The sequence below is a fragment of the Oryctolagus cuniculus genome, chromosome 4 (assembly GCF_051225735.1).
Source record: "Oryctolagus cuniculus isolate XC-2025 breed Fujian yellow rabbit chromosome 4, ASM5122573v1, whole genome shotgun sequence".
In the NCBI taxonomy this organism is placed as follows: Eukaryota; Metazoa; Chordata; class Mammalia; order Lagomorpha; family Leporidae; genus Oryctolagus; species Oryctolagus cuniculus.
This window is the reverse complement of record NC_142870.1, coordinates 126,321,325-126,342,736: the sequence shown is the minus strand read 5'-3', so window position 1 is coordinate 126,342,736 and position 21,412 is coordinate 126,321,325.

Below are 21,412 nucleotides of genomic sequence, written 5' to 3'. Positions count from 1 at the left end.
CTACAAGTAAAAGAATGAAGTACTTATACATCCCACAGGATTGATGAATCTTGAAAACATTATGCTAAGTAAAAGAAAAGAGCCACAAAAGACCATATCCAAATATCAGAACAGACTAATCTAGAGTCTGGAAACAAGCATCTCCCCAAAGATTATCAAAATTCTCAATGCATATTACACAATCAATTGCTGCTTATGTTTCTATTCTGTATTTTAGGAAGACCCCAAACTTAAATTTATCATTTCAACCTAAGCTACTTCCTTTGTCTATTTTTATTATTGAAATATTTTGTAAAAAAAAAAAAGCTTAGTGAACTTTTTCCCTGTGATATTTACAATGAATTTTGATGTTGTTGAACATGATTGATTTAAGTTTGTCTTTCATTTCATATTTTCCTTAGTCTTGTATTATGAATAATAGCAGTAAGAGATTGCATACTGGAAGCAACTCATATAAATAATGAATTAAAAACAGACTTACAGGAATAACAAAAAGAAAGGGCTGTAAGTAATATCCACATCATCCATATGCATGTTAACACTCTGTGGGATTTGAATTGGAACAAAGTGCTCTGAACACACATTTTTATCAATTTGGCTCAAAAGTAAGGCCATGTTTATTATTGAACACCAAACTTTGTAAAATAATTTACTTCAAAAAAGAAACAATCTTAAAACATGCTAATAGTCTGTGAATTAATAATAAGATTACAATAAATCACCAAAAACACAGGACCAGATGTTCTCACTTCTGAATTGTACCAAATGTTTAAGGACGAACTAACACAAATTGCTCTCAGACTATTCTAAAAAAATTGAAATGGAGGCAGCCTTTCCAAACTCATTCTATGAGGTCAGCTATCAAACTAAGAGACCACTTTGCAGCAACAGAAGCAATTCACTGAGTTGAGAGACAATAGAGAGAATGGAAGAACATATCTGCAAACTATTCATCCGATGCAAATTTAATATCTGAATATAAAAGAAATTCAAACAATAAAACAACAAAAATAATTCAGTAAAGGAATGAGTAAAGATTTCGAATAGACATTTATTTCTCAAAAGAAAAAACACAAATGGCCAAGGAGAACATGAAAACAAAAAAAAAGTTCAGTGTCATTAACTATCAAGGAAATGCAAATCAAAATCACAATGAGGTATCATCTTATACCCACTAGAATGGTTATTATCAAAAAGGCAGATAACAGCAAATACTGGTGAGGATATAGAGAAAAAGGAACCTATCTACATTGTTGGTGGGAATGCAAATTAGTACTGTTGTTGTGGAGAACAGTATGGATGTTCCTCAATAAAACTAATAGTAGACCTACCATAACTGGCTTTCCCTCTTCTGGGTATACGTTAGAAGGAAATGAAATCAGCACATAAAAGAGATACTTACACTTTCATGATCATTGCAACAGTATTCACAGTAACCAAAATTTGAATCAACCTAGATATCCACTGATGAATAAATAGATGAGGAAAATGTGGTATATATACTCACTGGAATGAAAGTCTGACATCTGCAGCAAAATGAATGAAACTGAAGATCATTATGTTACCTAAAGTAAGCCAGATACAGAAAAACAAATATCACTTGTTCTCTCTTATGATATGTGGAAATTAAAAAAAAAATCTGAACTAAGAATAGTGATACAGGAGGCTGGGAAGGAATAGGAGGAGGTTAGATAGTAGGTACCCAAGCACAGTCAGATAGAAATAATAAGTTCTATTGTTCCATAGCACAGTGGGGAAGCTGTATTTCACAATAATGTATCAAATTCTACTCAAAGAACTGAAATAGGGCAGCTGGTAGGCTCTAAACACAAACAGATGAGGAAAACTAAAGTTAATTTCCTACTATGACTGATTTATGCTGCATATGTGTGCTGAAATATTGTGTTCTCCATAAAAATATGTAAGTATTGCATGTTAGTCAAATATTTCTAAAATAAAATTTTTATTTTAAATAATATTTTTTTAAAAATTCAAGAGAAAAGGTCCTAAAAATGCTAATTCCCCATGAATTCATAGTCAGATTAGAATGAAAACATTATTAATGAATTTGTAAGTAGTATTTTCCGCAGTGGTGAAATAGTTTTACTTGCTTTTTAATCTCTCTCTGTCTTTCTCCATCTCTTTCTCTCTCTCTCTGTATATATACACACACATACACACACACACACACATATATATATATATACACATATATGTGTGTATATATAACATAACAAAGAAAATATAGAATTATAGAAATAAAATATTCTAAATATTTATAGACTAATATATTCTAAATAAATATATGGAGAAATATAGAATAATACATATATACAGCATATGTAAAGAGATATTATTTACATTATTTCTTATTTTTAATTTTTTCAAACTAACAAATTACACATAATTATAGGTTAGCATTTATACATTGTACAATGCTCAATACCCACATACATATCACCTCAAATATTTATTATTCTTTTATGATGAAAACATTCAAATTTCTTTTTTTGCTAGAATTCCTGTAGTCAAGTTTTAGAATATTTTCATAACAGACTCACCATAGAATCTTTTATATTGCTTTCTTTTAACCACACTCACCTCTCTTCTGAACCCCCAACCCTGACCCCTAACAACTACTAATCTCTTCTACATTTCTATTATCTATTTCAGATTCAGTGTTGTATAAGTGGGACCATTCATGAAAGGACTTCATAATTTTCATGGAAAAATAGGATTAAAAGGTTCTTACTTTACATAAAAATTTTAAAATTCATCCATTGCTTTTTTACTATATGTATTTTTTCATTAACTTTTGTGGGGGTTTTAAAACATACTTATTTTATTTATCTGAGAGGCAGATAGAGAGAGAACCTCCACTTGCTGATTTATTTATTTCCTTTTTTAAAAAATTATTTTTTAACAATCTTTAAAATTTATATAAGGTGAATAAATTTCTTGTATTTCATATATACAGATTTAGGATCATGTTGATACTTCACACTCTACATTCCCTTCAGCACACATTCCCACCTTTCCTCTTTCCTTGTTCTTTCTTCTAATTTTTACAATGACATACTTTCAGTTTATTTTATAATCACAAGATTAATCCTCCACTAAGTAAAAATTCAATGAAAACTAAGAAAGAAAGAAGAAAAAAATTTGTTGTTCATGACAGTGGAGACAAGGGCTGTAAACAATAATCAATTTTCTAAATGTCAGTTTCACTAATATACATTATATTTTTATGTACTCTATTACTACAGATAAGGGAAAGCATATGCTATTTGTCATTTTGGGATTGGCTTATTTCACTAAGCATCATGGTTTCCAATTGCATCCATTTTGTTTTGAAAGATAAGATTTCATTTTTTTTAATGGCTGAGTAACATTCCATAGTATATATGTACCACATTTTCTTTACCCACTCATCAGTTGACAGACATCTGGGTTGATTCCATATCTTAGCTACTGTGAATTGAGCTGCAATAAACATGGAGGTATAGGTAACTCTTTCATATGCTGATTTCATCACCTTTCAGTAAATTCCCAGGAGTAGAATGGCTGGGTTACATGGTAGATCTATTCTCAGGTTTCTGAGGAATCTCAATATTGTCTTCCACAGTGGCTACACCAGTTTACATTCCCACCAACAGTGGGTTAGAGTACCCTTTACCCCATATTCTCACCTGCATTTGTTATTTGTTGGTTTATGTATGAGAGCCATTCTAACCGGGGTGAGGTGAAACCTCATTGTGGTTTTGATTTGCATTTCCCACACGGCTAGTGATCCTGAGCATTTTTCATGTGTCTGTTGGCCATTTGAATTTCCTTTTGAAAAATGCCTGTTCACAACTTTAGCCCATTTCTTTTTTTGTTTTGTTTTGTTTTTATCAATCTAGCTAGTTAGCTATTGAAGAATTTTCTTTTCCTTTTTAAAGATTTTATTTATTTATTTGAGAGGCAGAGTTACAGACAGTGAGAGGGAGAAACAGAGAGAAAGGTCTTCCCTCCGTTGGTTCACTCCCCAAATGGCCACAACAGCTGTAGCTGTGCCGATCTGAAGCCAGGAGCTAGGTGCTTCTTCTGGGTCTCCCACATTGGTGCAGGGGCCCAAGGACATGGACCATCTTCTACTGCATTCCTGAGCCACAGCAGGGAGCTGGATTGGAAGAGGAGCAGCCGGGACTAGAACCGGCACCCATATGGGATGCAGGCGCTGCAGGCAGAGGATTAACCTACTGAGCCACAGCACCAGCCTTAACCCATTTCTTAACCAGGTTGTTTTGTTGTTGTTGAGTTCCTTTAAATATTTCTCCTTTGTCAGTTTCATAGTTTGCAAATATTTCTTCCATTCTGTCAATTAACTCTTCACTTTGTAAGTATTTCCTTTGCAGTGCAGAAGCTTCCCAGCTTTATATAATTCCATTTGTCTTTCTCTCTCTCTCTCTCTCTTTCTTTCTTTCTTTCTTTCTCTCTCTCTTCTCTTTCTTTCTTCTTTCTTCCTTTCTTTCCCTCCCTCCCTCCATCCCTCCCTCTCTCCCTCCCTGCCTCCCCCCACCTCTCTCTCTCTTCCTTCCTTCCTTCCTTCCTTCCTTCCTTCCTTCCTTCCTTCCTTCCTTCTCTTTATTTCTTCTCTTTATTTCTTCTTTCTTCCTTCCTTCCTTTCATTCCCTCCCTCCTTCCCTCCCTCCCTCTCTCTTTTTTCCTTCCTTCCTTCCTTCCTTCCTTCCTTCCTTCCTTCCTTCCTTCTTCCTTTCATTGCCTGTGCTTCTGGGGTCTTTTCTAAGAAGACTTTGCCTGTGTCAATGTCTTGCAGAGATTCCCAAATTTTTTTATGCAGTAATTTGAAGGTATAACATCATAGATTCATGTTCTTGAACCATTTATGTGTTGATTTTTGTATTAGGTATAACGTAGGTATCTTGCTTCATACTTCCTCACATACAGAGATCCACCTTTCCCAGCATCATTTTTGGAAGAGACCGTCCTTTCTCCAGGGATTGATTCTAGCTACTTTGTCAAAGATTAGTTGGTTGTAGAAGCTTAGATTGATCTCTGGTGATTCTTTTCTGCTCCATTGGTCAACAATATTTGTGCCCCTACCAGAATGTTTTGATTGTAACTGCCCTATAATGTGTCTTGAAATAGGCTATGGATTCCTCTGGCTTTGATTTTAAGATTACTTTAGCTATTTGGCATTGCTTGTGTTACCATATGACTTTTAGCATCTTTTTTATGTATCTGAGAAGAATGTTATTGTTCTTTCAATCAGGATTGCTTTGAATCTGTAAATTACCTTCAGCAGTGTAGGCATTTTGATGATATTAATTCTTCCCACTCACAAAAATGGAAGATTTTTTTCCATTTTTTTGTGTCTTCTTCTATTTCGTTCTTTGATGTTTTGTAATTTTCATCTTTGAGATCTTTCACCTCTTTGATTAAATTTATTTCAAGATATTTAAATTTTTATTGTACCCTTTGTGGATGGGATTGAATTTACAAGTTCTTCCTCAGCCATGGCACTGTCTGTTTATACAAGAGCTCTTGATTTTTGTGTGTTGATTTTATAACCTGCAACTTTTCCAAGCTCTTATGAGTTCCAATAGTCTCTTGGTGGAGTCTTTTGGTTACCCTGTATGTAGAATCATGTCATCTGCAAACAAGGATAATTTGACTTCCTTCTTACAAAGTTGTATCCTTTTGTTTTCTTTTTCCTGCCTAATAGCAATAGCTAAAACTTCCAGAACCATATTCAATACTGATGGTGTAAGTGGACATCCTTGTGTTGTTCCAAATCTTGGTGGAAATGCTTCCAACTTTTCCCTATCCAATAAGATACTGACTATAGGGTGTCATATATTGCCTTGACTGATACCTGATTTGCTTAACTTTTTAAATTAATTTATTTATTTGAAAGTCAAAGTTACACAGAGAGTGAAGGAGAGGCAGAGAGAGAGAGAGAGAGAGAGAGAGTGAAGTTTTTCATCCACTGGTTCACTACCCAATTGGTCACAATGGCCAGAGCTTTGCTGATCCAAAGCCAGGAGCCAGGAGGTTCTTCCAGATATCCCACACAAGTGCAGGAGCCCAAGGACTTGGGCCATCTTCTACTGCTTTCCCAGGCCATAGCAGAAAGCTGGATCAGAAGTGGAGCAGCCAGGACTCAAACCGGCACCCATATAGGATGCTGGCACTGTAGGCAGCAGTTTACCCACTATGTCACAGCACCAGCTCCTGCTTAATATTCTTATCAAATTTTTTTATCAAATTCTTTCTCTCCATCTATTGAGATAATCATTAGATTTTTATTCTTTAACTCGTTAATGTGATGTATCACGTATTTATTTAAATATGTTCAACACTCCCTACATACTAGGGGAAAATCCCCGTTGGTCCAAGTAGTAAATGATCATTCTGATGTGGGGTTGGATTTGATTAGTTAGTAATTTTTTTTTTTTTTTTTAGGAATTTTGCCTCTATGTTCACCAGGGATATAGATCTTTAGTTCTCTTTCTCTGTTGTATCTTTTTCTGATTTTGGAATTAAGGTGATGCTAAGCTCATAGAAGGAGTTTGGGGGGCTGGCGCTGTGGCATAGCAGTTAAGGCTGCCACCTGCAATGCTGGCATCCCATATGGACACCTGTTCGAGTTCCAGATGCTCCACTTCTGATCCAGCTCTCTGCTATGGCCTGGGAAAGCAGTAGAAGATGACCCAAGTCCTTGGGCTCCTGCACCTGCATGAAAGACCAAGAAGAAGCTCCTGGCTCCTGGCTTTGGATCAGCAAAGCTCTGGCCATTGTGACCAATTGGGTAGTGAACCAGTGGATGAAAGACTTCACTCTCTCTCTTTCTCTCTCTCTCTCTCTCTGCCTCTCCTTCACTCTCTGTGTAACTCTGACTTTCAAATAAATAAATAAATCTTGAAGAAAAAAAGGAATTTGGAGGATTCCCTTCTTTTTAATTTTTTGAAAATTTTGAGAAGAATTGCAATTAGTACTTCATATGTCTGGTAGAATTCAGTAATGAAGCCATCTATTCCTGGCTTTTCTTTTTGGGGAGGGTCTTAATTAGTGATTCAGTCTTCATCTTGCTTGTTGGTATGTTTATGTTTTCAATGATTTAGTGTTCAATTTTGGTAGATTTATGTGTCCAGGAATCTATCCATTTCTTCTAGATTTTCCAATCTGTTGGCATATAGCTGTTTGTAGTAATTCATGATGATTCTTTTTATTTTTGTGGTATCTGTTGTTACAATCTTTTTTATCTCTGATTTTATTAATTTGGTTCTTCTCCCTCTTATTTATTTTTGGTTAGTTGGGCCAATGGTGTAGCAATTGTATTAATTTTTTCAAAACATAGCTCTTCATTTCATTGAAAATCTTTTGTATTTTTTGTTTCAATTTTGTTTATTTCTTCTCTAATTTTTTTCTTTCCTCTTACTAATTTTGGGATTGGTTTGTTCTCCTTTTTCTAGGTCCTTGAGATGCATTGATAGCTCACTTATTTGGTGCCTTTCCAAGTTTGTGGTGTAGGCACTAGTTGCTATGACTTCCCTCTTAAAACTTCTGGAACAGAAAAGAAACACCAGAAATCAATCCAAACATCTACAGTCAACTTATATTTGATCAAGGATCTAAAACAAATTCTTGGAGGAAGGACGGATTATTCAACAAATGGTGCTGGGAAAACTGGATTTCCACTGCAGAAGCATGAAGCAAGACCCCTACCTTACACCTTACAAAAAATCCACTCAACATGGATTAAAGATCTAAATCTATAACCTGATACCATCAAATTATTAGAGAACATCGGAGAAACCCTGTAAGATATCAGCACAGGCAAAGATTTCTTGGAAAAGACCCGGAGGCACAGGCAGTCAAAGCCAAAATTAACAATTGGGATTACATCAAATTGAGACATTTCTGTACTGCAAAACAAACAGTCAAGAAAGTGAAGAGGCAACTGACAGAATGGGAAAAAAATATTTGCAAACTATGCAACGGATAAAGGTTTAATAACCAGAATCTACAAAGAGATCAAGAAACTCCACAACATCAAAACAAACAACCCACTTAAGAGATGGGCCAAGGTTCTAAGTAGATATTTTTCAAAAGAGGAAATCCAAATGGCCAACAGACACATGAAAAAATGTTCAGGATCACTAGCCATCAGGGAAATGCAAATCAAAACCACAATGAGGTTTCACCTCACCCCGGTTAGAATGGCTCACATACAGAAATCTACCAACAACAGATGCTGGAGAGGATGTGGGGGAAAAGGGACACTAACCCACTGTGGGTGGGAATGCAAACTGGTAAAGCCACTATGGAAGTAGGTCTGGAGATTGCTCAGAAACCTGAATATAACCCTATCATACAACCCAGCCATCCAACTCCTTGGCATTTACCCAAAGGAAATTAAATTGGCAAATAAAAGAGCTGTCTGCACCTTAATGTTTATTGCAGCTCAATTCACAATAGCAAAGACCTGGAATCAACCTAAATGCCCATCAACAGAAGACTGGATAAAGAAATTATGGGACATGTACTCTAAAATACTATACAGCAGTAAAAAATCAATGAAATCCAATCATTTACAACAAAACGGAGGAATCTGGAAAACATCATGCTGAGTGAAATAAGCCAGTCCTAAAGGGACAAATATCATGTGTTCTCCCCAATCGGTGACAACTAACTGTGCACCTAAAAGGAAACCTGTTGAAGTGAAATGGACACCATGAGAAACAATGACTTAATCAGCCCTTGTCCTGGCTGTCAAGGAACAATTTACTATTTTATTCCTTTTAGTATTTTTTTGTTCTACTTTATACCATTGTTTGAACTCTGTAATTAACACACAATTATTCTTAGGGGTTTAAATTTAAATAAAAAGTGATCCCCATTAAATTTAAGAGTGGGAATAAGAGAGGGAGGAGATGTACAGTTTGGCACATGCTCAATCGGACTTACCCCTAATGGTAGAGTTAGAAACGTGCCAGGGATTCCAATTTAATCCCATCAAGGTGGCATGTACCAATGCCATCTCACTAGTCAAAGTGATGCAATTCAGTTCATAACTGATTATAATGATAGGATTAAGAGTCAAAGGGATTACATAAACAAGACTAGTGTCTGTAATACTAAATGATAGAATTAAAAAGTAGAGAAGGATCCAACATGGGAAGTGGGATACACAGCAGACCACAGAATGGCTGATGTCCTACACAGCACTCTGGCCTCAGAATCAGCCCTTAAGGCATTCGGATCTGGCTGAAGAGCCCATGAGAGTTTCTCAGGCATCGAAAGCCAAGGCGCTGTGGAAAAAAAAAAAAAGAAAAGAAAAGAAAAAAACCCTAAATGAAACGTCTCTGTGAGTGAGATCCCAGTGGAAAGAATGGGCCATCAAAGAAGGAGGTACCTTTCTCTGAAGGGAGGAGAAAACTTCCACTTTGACTATGGCCTTGTCTAAATAAGATCTGAGCTGGTGACCTCAAAAGGCTTGCATAGCTTTGGCAGCTCATGACAAGAGCCTCGGGTGATTACTGACATCATAAAAAAGAGTGTCAATTGTTAAATCAACAACAGGAGTCACTGTGCACTTACTCCCCTTGTAGGATCTCTGTCCTTAAGGTGTTGTAATATGTGAATTAAAGGCATAACTAGTACTCAAACAGTATTTTACTCTTTTACTGTTTCTGTGTGGGTGCAAACTGTTTAAATTTTTACTTAGTATATACTAAATTGACCTTCTGTGTATAAAGATAATTGAAAATGAATCCTGATGTGAATGGGATGAGAGAGGAAGTGGGAGACGGGATGGTTGCGGGTGGGAGGGAGGTTATGGGGGGAAAAGCCGCTATAATTCAAAACTTATACTTTGGAAATTTATATTTATTAAATAAAAGTTGAAAAGAACTTCTTTTGCTTGTTCCATAAGTTTGATATGTTGTATTGTCATCTTCATTTCTTTCAGTTTTTTGTTTCCCTTTTGATTTCTTCTATGACCCACTGTTCATTCAGAAGCATGTTGTCAGCCTCCATGCATTTGCATATTTTCTAGATATTCTTAGTTATAAATTTTGAATTTTACTCCATTGTAGTCAGTAAAGATACCTGGTATGATTTAGTTTTTTTTTAATTTTCTTTTTTTTAATATTTTTTAACTTTCATTTAATAAATATAAATTTCCAAAGTACAGCTTATGGATTACAATGGTTCCCCCCTGCCCCATAACGTCCCTCACACCCGCAACCCTCCCCTTTCCCACTCCCTCTCTCCTTCCATTCACATCAAGATTCATTTTCAATTTTCTTTATATACAGAAGATCAGTTTAGCATACATTAAGTAAAGATTTCAACAGTTTGCTTCCACACAAAAACATAAAGTGAAAAATACTGTTTGAGTACTAGTTATAGCATTAAATCACAATGTACAGCACACTAAGGACAAAGATCCTACATGAGGAGTAAGTGCACAGTGACTCCTGTTGTTGACTTAACAAATTGACACTCTTGTTTATGGCCTCAGTAATCACCCTAGGCTCTTGTCATGAGCTGCCAAGGCTATGGAAGCCCCCTGAGTTCACCGACTCTGATCATATTTAGAAAAGGCCATGGTCAAAGTGGAAGTTCTCCTAATTTTCTGAGACTTGCTTTATGGCCTAACATATGATCTATGGTGGACGAATCTGTATTGTTCAACTGTAAGATGAAAAATTCTGCAGATATCTGTTAGGTCTACTTGGTATATAATGTAGATTAGTTTTGTTTCTTTGTTGATTTACTGTCTAGTTTATCTGTCCATTTATTAAAGTGAGGATTGAACTCCCCGATTACTATTGTATTTGAATCAATGTCTCCCTTTAGATCCATTAACACTTTTTTTAAATAGCCATGTTCCCTGGCCATGGGTGCATAAACATTTATGGTAGTCACATCTTCCTGTTAAATTGATCCCTTAATTGTTACATAATACAATTCTCTGTCTCTTTTAAGAGTTTTTTTTTTTTTTGTGGTAACGTTGATTTTTTATAGGATATCTTCTCTTTACTAAGAGATTTTCTGCTTTCACATTTTTTGTAATGACTGTCTTTCTGTGTTTCTGTATGTAGCATATCCTTAATATCATTGGGAAGGCTGGATAGTGGTTACAAATTCTTTCAATTTCTGTTATGGAAGGTCTTTATTTCACGTTCATTCATAAAGGAGAGCTTTGCTGGGTACAGTATTCTAGATTAACAACTTTTTTTTTTTCTTTTAAGACTTGGACTATGTTTTCCATTCTCTTTTAGCCTCTGGGGTTTCTGATGAAAAAGCAGCTGTCAGTCTAATTGGAGATCATCTGAAGATAAACTGGCATTTCTCTCATGCACATTTTAGAAACTTTCCCTTTTTTTTACTGTTGACCATTTAAATACAGTATGTCCTGGTGAAGATCTTTTTTGGTCATGTCTGTTAAGAGGTGTATGTGCTTCCTGTACTTGGATGTCCCTTTCTTTCTCCAAATTGGTGATATTTTCTGTTATTATTCCACTGAATAGATCATCTAATCCATTCTCTCTTTACACAATTTCAGCAACTTCTAAGACCTGCATATGGTATCATTTGATTGTAACCCACAAATCTCAAACACTATTTTTAATTTTTCTAATTTCTTCTTGTTTGTTTTTGCCTGACTGAGAGTATTTTTCTTCTAGCTCAAATATTCTTTCTTCTATCTCACGAAATCTTTTGTTAAGACTTTCCACTGTATTTTTGATATATTGAATTCATCATTTCTAATATTTCAGCTTGATTTCAAAATCTCTATCTAATGGGAACATTTTTTATCCATGTCATTTATATATTTCTTTAACTCATTTGCTTCTCATGGCTTCTGAGTAATTTTATGAATTCATTTTCAGGTTCATCATCCATCGTTTTGTCTTTACAGTCTAATATTGAATGTTGTTGTGTTCCTTTGTGGGAGTCATGTTGTCTTCCTTGTTCTTGTTTCTTGTATTTCCGCCTTTATGTTTAGGCATTTGTGGAAATGCTTTTGTTGGTTTTCTCCACTGATGGGTTTTATCTTTGAACTATGCTTTAATGGTTTAGAGAAATGTCTGCTCCTTCAGTAAATACCTTGTGGTGTGTACTGAGTGGGGTCCAGGAATTATTGTCAGAGCTTAAATGTAGGGTGAGAATCCAGTGTGACACCCAAGTTGCACATTATAGATCTCTATTGAGTAGGAGGAATGATAACATGTGTTGGCATAATCACAACCTCACCTCCTCTATTCCAAGATGATCAGCCCAGGGTTAACCCACAGTGACTACAACCCTCATCCATGCTGTTGCATGAACCACACAGAGGATGTGTGCTGTCCTCAGTGCAAGCACAAAACCCTCTACAATAACCCACCCCAGGGATTCAGTGAACTCTCAGCCTCTGACACTGGACACAGTGATTGCCCAGAGACCCAGCTATACCCTACATCCTATCATGCAGTCACAGGATTCCCGCAGTAACAGTGTAAGGCTCCTGCAGCCACAGGGTGCAGAGGATTCCCCGTCTACTCCACAAGCCTGCCCTGTCCATGGAGAGAGCAGAGTCATTTCCTGAGCCAGCTGATTATGTGTGTTCCACCTTGGCATTTTGAGCCCTAGAGTTTGTGGAAGGTGAGAGATTGGGGGCATCCCAGAATCCTAAGGGCGCTCAGCTCCTTGTCAACTCTCCCAGCCAGACTCAAAGTCAATGCGAAACATGGATTTTTCCCTCTGGTGAAATCCCCTGGTCAAGTTTGTGAGAGCTGCCGCAGCCTCTACTCCCATAGGTTGCCAGCCTCCCTTGTTGGGGGGATAGGGAGAAAGAAATTTGCTTTTCCTTCACTGGATTAAGTGAGTACCACACCATACCCCACCCCCCAGTATGTCTCCAGGCTGAAGTCAAAGTCAGTGTGATCTGCAAGGTTCTTCAGTATCACCAGTGGCACAGGCTGCTGCAGTTTGCTTTGTTAGCCCTCAGAAGCTGGCGTCTCCTCCAGTCCCCAGCTGAGGTAGTTGTATGTGGTTGTCCCTGCTCACAGCTACAAGTCTGTACTCTCCACACTGCTCTATGGTATCCCTCTTCTTTTTGTAGAATTTCTATTGGAAACTTCTCTCCAACTCTTCCCTGGTAATGTAGTTCCTCTACTTTTCTTCTACTACCTTCCCCTCCTCAAAAATCAGCCTATTTTTCCCTAAGCAGCCATCTTCCAATGCCATTAACTTTTTCAATACACCTTATAATATGTGATTTTTCAGACCAATGCTTTTCACTCAGCATAATTCCTTGGCAAGTCATCTAAGCTGTTGCATAAGTCAATGGTTCATTCCTTTTCATTGCTGAGCAATATTTCATGGTATGGATGCACCACTATTTGTTTAGCTATTTATCTATTGAAAGACATCTGGATTTCTTCCAGTTTAGGGTTATGAGTCTTCCCTTACATGTTTATAAATTTTTCTTTTTTATTTGAGAAGCAGAAACAGATGGCTGGAGGACCATTTTGGGAACCAGATTTCCCACATGGGTGACAGAAACTCAGTTAACTTCAGCCATAGTTGCTGGCTCCAATAGTCTCCAATGATGGAGACTGGCCTTTAATGATTGCTTCACATGTCTTTAAACATATATTATTCAACACAAATGTTTACTTCACAATTAACTAACCAAGTCTTCCAGGTTAATGAGTTCATTAAAATGCTAACATTAATTATATGGGTGTTATAATTATTTTTAGTTAAGAAAATATCTTTTCCTTTTAGAAATCATGCATTTTGATTGATATTACTACTATTATTCATGTTTTCCTGATGTTTCCATTTCAAGAGAGCACAGGTAATTTGACAGTAAAAATTCTTCCTTTGAAAATAACAGTTATGAGCAAACACATGGAGAATTTAATAAAGAAATAGCATTTTTCTAAGTGATTTGCAGAGCAGAAGTTTTGTTTCTGATATTTTTTCCAAAGATGACTGAAAAGTGTCTTCAGTTAATGCTTTATATTTAAAAATTACGCAGTTTTTAAATGTTATTTTTACTTATTTTTTTGCTGTAAGAACATCTTCCTAGATTGTTCTTCAAAGAATATGTGGTTCTGGAGTGTCTAAAGAGGCTCTGAATCCCTCATTATTATTTTCCTGAAATTGTAAACTGAGAAGAATTTTCTTCCAGAAAACACCACACAGTAACTTCTCTGTGAGAGAAGAATTTGCCCAGAAAGCAACTTGTAGGTGTCAGAAACCACATTTGTACACAGTATGTGTATTCATCTTGTCATCCCCAAATTATAGTCCACTGAAGCTGTAATTTACCAGGGAAGATTTTTTTTTTATTTTAACTTACATTAAAGCCTCATTTTGTGACAGAAAGGCGGTTATAATAATGGACAGCATCTCATATCTAGCCCTTGTTCGTTTTAGTAAAATATGTAAGCACATGCACTGCTTGATCTGTCTGCCCAAGGATGAGGATCTTTTCCATTTATCAATCATTTACAGACATAAATTGCACATAATAGAACAGAGGAAGAGGACAAGCCATGTTAGATCCATTTTTAGGCATAAAGAAAATTTATTTATAAAATGATGCCTCATGAGGGAGAATAAATGGTCTTTATTAAAATGAAGGAAATTGCATGCTTCCAAATTTTTTAAAAATAGATAATTCCAACAATGCAGGAAGCAAAATCTTCCTTTAGCATATCTTGATAGATTATTTATGCTTTTGGAATAGAGTCATTCAGGCATATGGCCATCCTTGATTAATAATGAATGTAGATTCAAGATGATCATAGCAATGTATTGTGTTACAAATCCAGTCCTAATCATTTGTAATAGAAACAGCAAATATGATTAGTCTGCAATCAGCAAATGGTGGCTAATCAGAGGAAAGTGTTTAATGTAACCACCACTATAAATTGGCCTTATGTAATAAAACATAAAATACAGATAGTCCATCTTTTGCTGAAATGTTCAGAGGTAACAGTATCATCTTCCCAAAGAGGTAATCATGTTGGATGGGTTCACTGGGGGAGAGGGGAACCAGAGACACAAAGAAATGAAGAGACATACTCAAAACAACCAGGGTGAGTGTGAGTCGATATTTTGAATGTGTATTGGTCTGCAACATGTGCCTATTTGTTCCCTGAAGAAAGCTCTCCCTTCTCTGTGCCGGCCTGAATCTGTGTCTAATATATTTGCTTAAGACTCAGACCCATGGTCTGTTTAGGTACAATGCAATGCAGTCTTTAGTGTGAAGCATAAAATCAAGTGGTTGGTTAAACTGCTGCTTGTGATGGAGGCATCATGTTTATCTCCAAAACTTATTGTATGAATTGAGCTAACCTGGTAAACAATAATACATGGCATTAGTAAACATTAACTAATATTAAGTGTAGATATTGCACCCAATAATCCAGTTGTGTTCTGAGCACCCTTCTTTTTGAAACCAGTTCCAACACTTTCATCCATGAACCCAAATAAATTTTGAAATAGTGTCCATTTCCTTCTGTTCACTGGTAAAGTACTTTCTTTTTTTTCCTTTACTATTTTTTCTGACAGGCAGAGTTAGACAGTGAGAAAGAGACAGACACAGAGAAAGGTCTTCCTTCCATTGGTTCACCCCCCAAATGGCCGCTACGGCCGCGTGCTGCACCAATCTGAAGCCAGGAGCCAAGTGCTTCTCGTGGTCTCCCATGCGTATGCAGGGATCCAAACACCTGGGCCATCCTCCACTGCCTTCCCGGGCCACAGCAGAGAGCTGGACTGGAAGAGGAGCAAGCGGGACTAGAACCGGTGCCTATATGGGATGCCAGCACCGCAGGCAGAGGATTAACCAAGTGAGCCATGGCGCCAGCCTGGTAAAGTAATTTCTGCCTCTGTTATACTAATCTTCATTTTATACTTGTAAGGTTTCTTAAAAATCAGGAATCTCCCCCTTATTCTTAATACTCTAGAATATGGTGAATGAAGATGTCTACCATAAGTACCCATCTAACCAGCCTAATGGTCTAGTCATTTCTTTGCTTATCCTTAGATGTAAAATTCTTTCCTTCTTGCGTACGATTTTTTTCCCCATGATTTGGGTAAGTTGATTTTGTTCTGTCAAAAAGCAAAACAGATCTCCAAGTACAACTTTAAAAAAGCATTAGCAGGTAAGCGCTGCAGCTCACTAGGCTAATCCTCCGCCTGCGGCACCAGCACACTGGGTTCTAGTCCCAGTCGGGGCGCTGGATTCTGTCCCGGTTGTCCCTCTTCCAGTCAAGTTCTCTGCTATGGCCGGGGAGTGCAGTGGAGGATGGCCCAAGTCCTTGTGCCCTGCACCCGCATGGGAGACAAGGAGAAGCACCTGGCTCCTGGCTTTGGATCAATGCAGTGCGCCAGCCGCAGTAGCCATTGGAGAGTGAACCAACGGTAAAGGAAGACCTTTCTTTTTTTTTTTTTTTTTTTTTTTTTTTGGCAGAGTGGACAGTGAGAGAGAGAGACAGAGAGAGAAAGGTCTTCCTTTGCCGTTGGTTCACCCTCCAATGGCCGCCGCTGCAGCCGGCGCACCGCGCTGATCCTGGCAGGAGCCAGGAGCCAGGTGCTTTTCCTGGTCTCCCATGGGGTGCAGGGCCCAAGCACCTGGGCCATCCTCCACTGCACTCCCTGGCCATAGCAGAGAGCTGGCCTGGAAGAGGGGCAACCGGGACAGAATCCGGCGCCCCGACCGGGACTAGAACCCGGTGTGCCGGCGCCGCAAGGTGGAGGATTAGCCTATTGAGCCACGGCGCCGGCTCAGGAAGACCTTTCTCTCTGTCTCTCTCTCTCACTGTCCACTCTGGCTGTCAAAAAAAAAAAAAAAAAAAAAAAAAAAAGCATTAGCAACTAAGATTCAGTTCTGTTCTTAAGGGACTGAGATTTAATGATGCTGTCTTGTTCTCACAAAATGCCTAGAGTTCTTTCAGAGCCACCCAAGAATATCTAGAGAGGTCCAGAGCATTGAAAAGTGTAATAACTCAGACTTTCTTCCCCTTCCTTTCCCGTGAAGCTAAGGTGCTTTGTCAGTTGACTAGATCTCTAGTGTCTGCTGAACTAGCGCCAACCAGAGGGAACACTCTGAAATCCTTCCTGGAACTATCCCTGGCTTGAGACTAATTTCATTTATTTCTAGCATTTTCTCACATCACAGAATAAGGTTTGGTGGGTTTTTTTCCAGTACAAATCAATTAAAAAGTTTTTTAGCTGTACATATTGTGTTATGTAGGGCAGCAACAGCACCCAATTAGTGAAAAAACTGGTTCTTATGAACACTTTACAGTGCACTGTATCACAGTTGAGATTTCCAATGTATCATGGTGTGGCCAAAATATCCATTAATCTGTTTATAGCATATTTCTGTAGTGTACATCTATGTGATTTTTAAAAAATTCCATTATGCTTTAAATCTTAAGCACATCAGGGAGCATTAGAGTACATAAAATGGAGCAGCTTCAGAATATTTTTATCACCTACTCTGTCATATTTGGAAAAGAAACACTATAACAAAAAAAAAGGAATCTTGAGTAATCCCAGTCCTTAAAGAAGTAAAGCTATTATTGAAGATGTAGAACACTACAGAAAGCAAGACATAAAACAGAAAATACAGCTTCCAGAAGAATGAGATGGCTAAATAATAAGGAACTTATGAGTGGGGAGAGATTCCAGGAAGCTTTATTGATTAAGAAGTAATGGAAATATTGGAAAAGCTTTTGAGGAGAGATGAGCCAAGTGATTGGCACTGAAAGCAGCAGACTAGTATAAGGAAAATAAAGGGGAACTTGTATCTGAAAGAGAGAGAGACAAATAGACACAGGGACAGATGTCTCACTCGCTAGTTAATTCTCCAAATGTCAAAGCCAGAAGTGCAGAATTTAGTCTAGGTTTCCCACACAATGGTAGGGTCTCAAGTACCCAAGTCATCACCTGCTGCCTCCCACGGAGTGCTCTCTACCAGGAAGCTGGAATTGGAAGCACAGCCAGGAATCAAACCACAGCATTCAGGCTGGCGCCCTGGCTCAATAGGCTAAGGTGTGGCTCAATAGGCTAATCCTCCGCCTGCGGCACAGGCACCTTGGCCCAGTCTGGGTCGGGTCGGGGCGCCAGATTCTGTCCTGGTCGCTCCTCTTCCAGTCCAGCTCTCTGCTGTGGCCCGGGAGTGCAGTGGAGGATGGCCCAAGTGCTTGGGCCCGCATAGGAGACCAGGAGAAGCACCTGGCTCCTGGTTTCGTATCACTGGGGCGTGACAGCTGCGGTGGCCATTGTGGGATGAGCCAACGGAAAAAGGAAGACCTTTCTCTGTCTCTCTCTCTGTCAAAAACAAACAAACCATAGCATTCTGACATGGGATGTGGTCATGCCAAGTGTCTTAACTGCTGTATCAAATTCCTGTCCCAGAGAGATATTTTATAACAAATAAAACACTGAAATTTAAAATGCTTTCAGTTTAAACATTGTCCAATACAAATAAATTATCTTCTGTGTGATTTTTTGTTTTATAGGAAGTAATTTCCACATTAAGAAGTCTTTATTTTATTTTTTTTATTTTTTTTGACAGGCAGAGTGGACAGTGAGAGAGAGAGAGACAGAGAGAAAGGTCTTCCTTGCCGTTGGTTCACCCTCCAATGGCTGCCGCGGCTGGCGCACCGCGCTGATCCGATGGCAGAAGCCAGGTGCTTCTCCTGGTCTCCCATGGGGTGCAGGGCCCAAGCACTTGGGCCATTCTCCACTGCACTCCCTGGCCACAGCAGAGAGCTGGCCTGGAAGAGGGGTAACCGGGACAGAATCCGGCGCCCCGACTGGGACTAGAACCCGGTGTGCCGGCGCCGTAAGGTGGAGGATTAGCCTACTGAGCTGGGGCGCCGGCTAAGAAGTCTTTTAAATATAAATTTTGTTAATGAATTTATTAGTTAATTAATTTTCATTTTATTTCAAAGAGAGAGAGAGAGAGACCTTCCATCTGCTGGTTTGCTCTCTAAATGTCTACAACAATCCAGTTCTCGCCAAGCCAAAATCAGGAACCTGAAACTCAATATGGATCTCCCAATTGGGTGGCAGGGATATGAGTACTTAGACCATCACCTACTGCCTCCCAGTTTGTGCATTAGAAGGAAGTGGGAACCAAATTAGAGCTGGGAATCTAACCTTCATAATCTGATATGGGTTGTGGGTACTTTACACAGCATCTTAACTGTTGCTCCAAATGTCACCTAAAAAGAAAGGTTCAAAAAGGGAAAATAGAGCAACAAAGAGTAGTGATTCTTGAAATTGTAGAGGAATCAGTAGCATTTTCTTAGATTTCGTTTATAATACCAGTTACCATGACCTTAACAATTCAAGGTTACTTAAAAGCAAACAAAATGAAAAAAAATCAGAATGCAATAAAAATATAAAAGGTTCCAAAAACACTGTGTACATTTAGTACCCTTTAGTGAACGTCTGTTACAATCTGTCTGATTTGTTTATTTGGCCTTCAGCAGAATAACTGTGCATACGTGTGGTGGTAATGTCTAGGCTGTTGTTAAGATTGCTTATTTTGATGGAAAATCATGAAAACTTCTAAACTCTGCTGAGTGTAAAAATCCTCAATTCCATTTAAATTTGAATGAGGATGGACCAGCACTGTGGCATAGCAGGTAAAGCTGCCACCTGCAGTGCCGGCATCCTATATGGTCCCCTGTTCGTATCCCCCCTGCTCCACTTCTGATCCAGCTCTCTGCTATGGCCTGGGAAAGCAGTAGAAGATGGCCCAAGTCCTTGGGTCCCTGCACCCACGTGGGAGACCCGGAAGAAGCTCCTGGCTCCTGGCTCCTGGCTTCGGATCGGTGCAGCTCCGGCCGTTGCAACCAATTGGAGATTGAACCATTGGATGGAAGATTCTCTCTCTCTTTCTCTCTCTGCCTCTCTTTCTCTCTCTGTGTAACTCTGACTTTCAAATAAATAGAATAAATCTTTATAAAAAAATTGAATGAGGACTAGATAAAGTGTCAATGCTGTTATAATCATGGTATTAAATTTTGGCGTTTATTAATTAACTCATATTGGGTACCTACTTAGTGGTAAACACATTTTAAGTACAAAATCTTCAAATATGCCTCTTAATATAAAGTATTTTTAATAAGTTTCAGAAGTTGGTGTAGTAGAGGAAAACCAACATATGAAATGTGACAGATGTGATTAATGGAACAAAGAGACATCTATTCAAGGAAACCTGGGAACACCAAGGATAGATAAGCTGATTTGGGTGAGGGAGAAAGGAAAGAAGGGATACGATACACAGGGTTTCCAAGAGGGGATGCCATTTGATCTGGACATTGGTGAGTTTGTCATAAGACAGGAATAAAGGGTATTTAGGGAGAGAAGTTAATCTGAACAAAGTCAAGATTTGCCAAGTTTGATGTACAGCAAGTATTTTGATATGACCAGAACAAGGAAGCATCAGAAACAAATAAGTTCATTAGCTATAGACTACAAGGGTTTTTTTTTTTTTTATAATACTAAGGAGTATATTTTTGCTCTTATAGATAATCAGAAGCTGTTGAATTTTTAAAACAGGGAATAAACATTGTCACATATGTATTTTAGAAATATAATTTTTTAATGTTGAATTTCATGGTTAGTGGTGGTACAATAAGCCTGTGATTGTAGAGTTGACTAAATTATGATTTTGCAAATATTTAAGAAGGAAAGAAAAGAAGGTATAAGGGTGATGGAGAGAGGGAGAGAGGAAAAGAAGTATGGCTATTTTCTTAGAATTGTACTTATGGAATACATGAAATCTGTTCTCTTTATAGTACTAAAATGTAGAAAAAATAAAAGTAAACATTATATATATATATATATATATATATACATGCACATATATGGATTGAACATGTAAAAGGCTGGAAGCAGGGTACTATGCAGGAGTGACAACTTCAGGTAAATGATAGTGAGAGAACAAATTGGACATTGTTATTGTTCATAGGAGGAGAAGCTTTTTTGATAACCTGCTGAATATAGTTGAGAATAAAAGAGCCAGTCATAGAGGGCTGGTTTGTAGTACTATAGAGATACAAAGTTTTCTATGAGTGTAGTCTGCCATTTTTGTTTAAAAATGTTATGTAAGTACTGGAGAAAAATTATGGACTAATGAAATTTTGTTTGGGGTGGAAATAGTTCAGGCAAAACAGATGTTATTTAAATTCTCATTTAAACCAAGATTTTATTAGGCTTAAATCCTTCTTCAAAGAATGTAACACAAAAGTCCATCCTTGTCTAAAGAGTCCCAGATATACAAGTAACTTTGTGGCTGAGTCTAGAATGGCGATGATGTTGATATTGGAGACAGACATTTGGATAAAGGGAAGAAGTTCAAATAAAAGGCCAGACA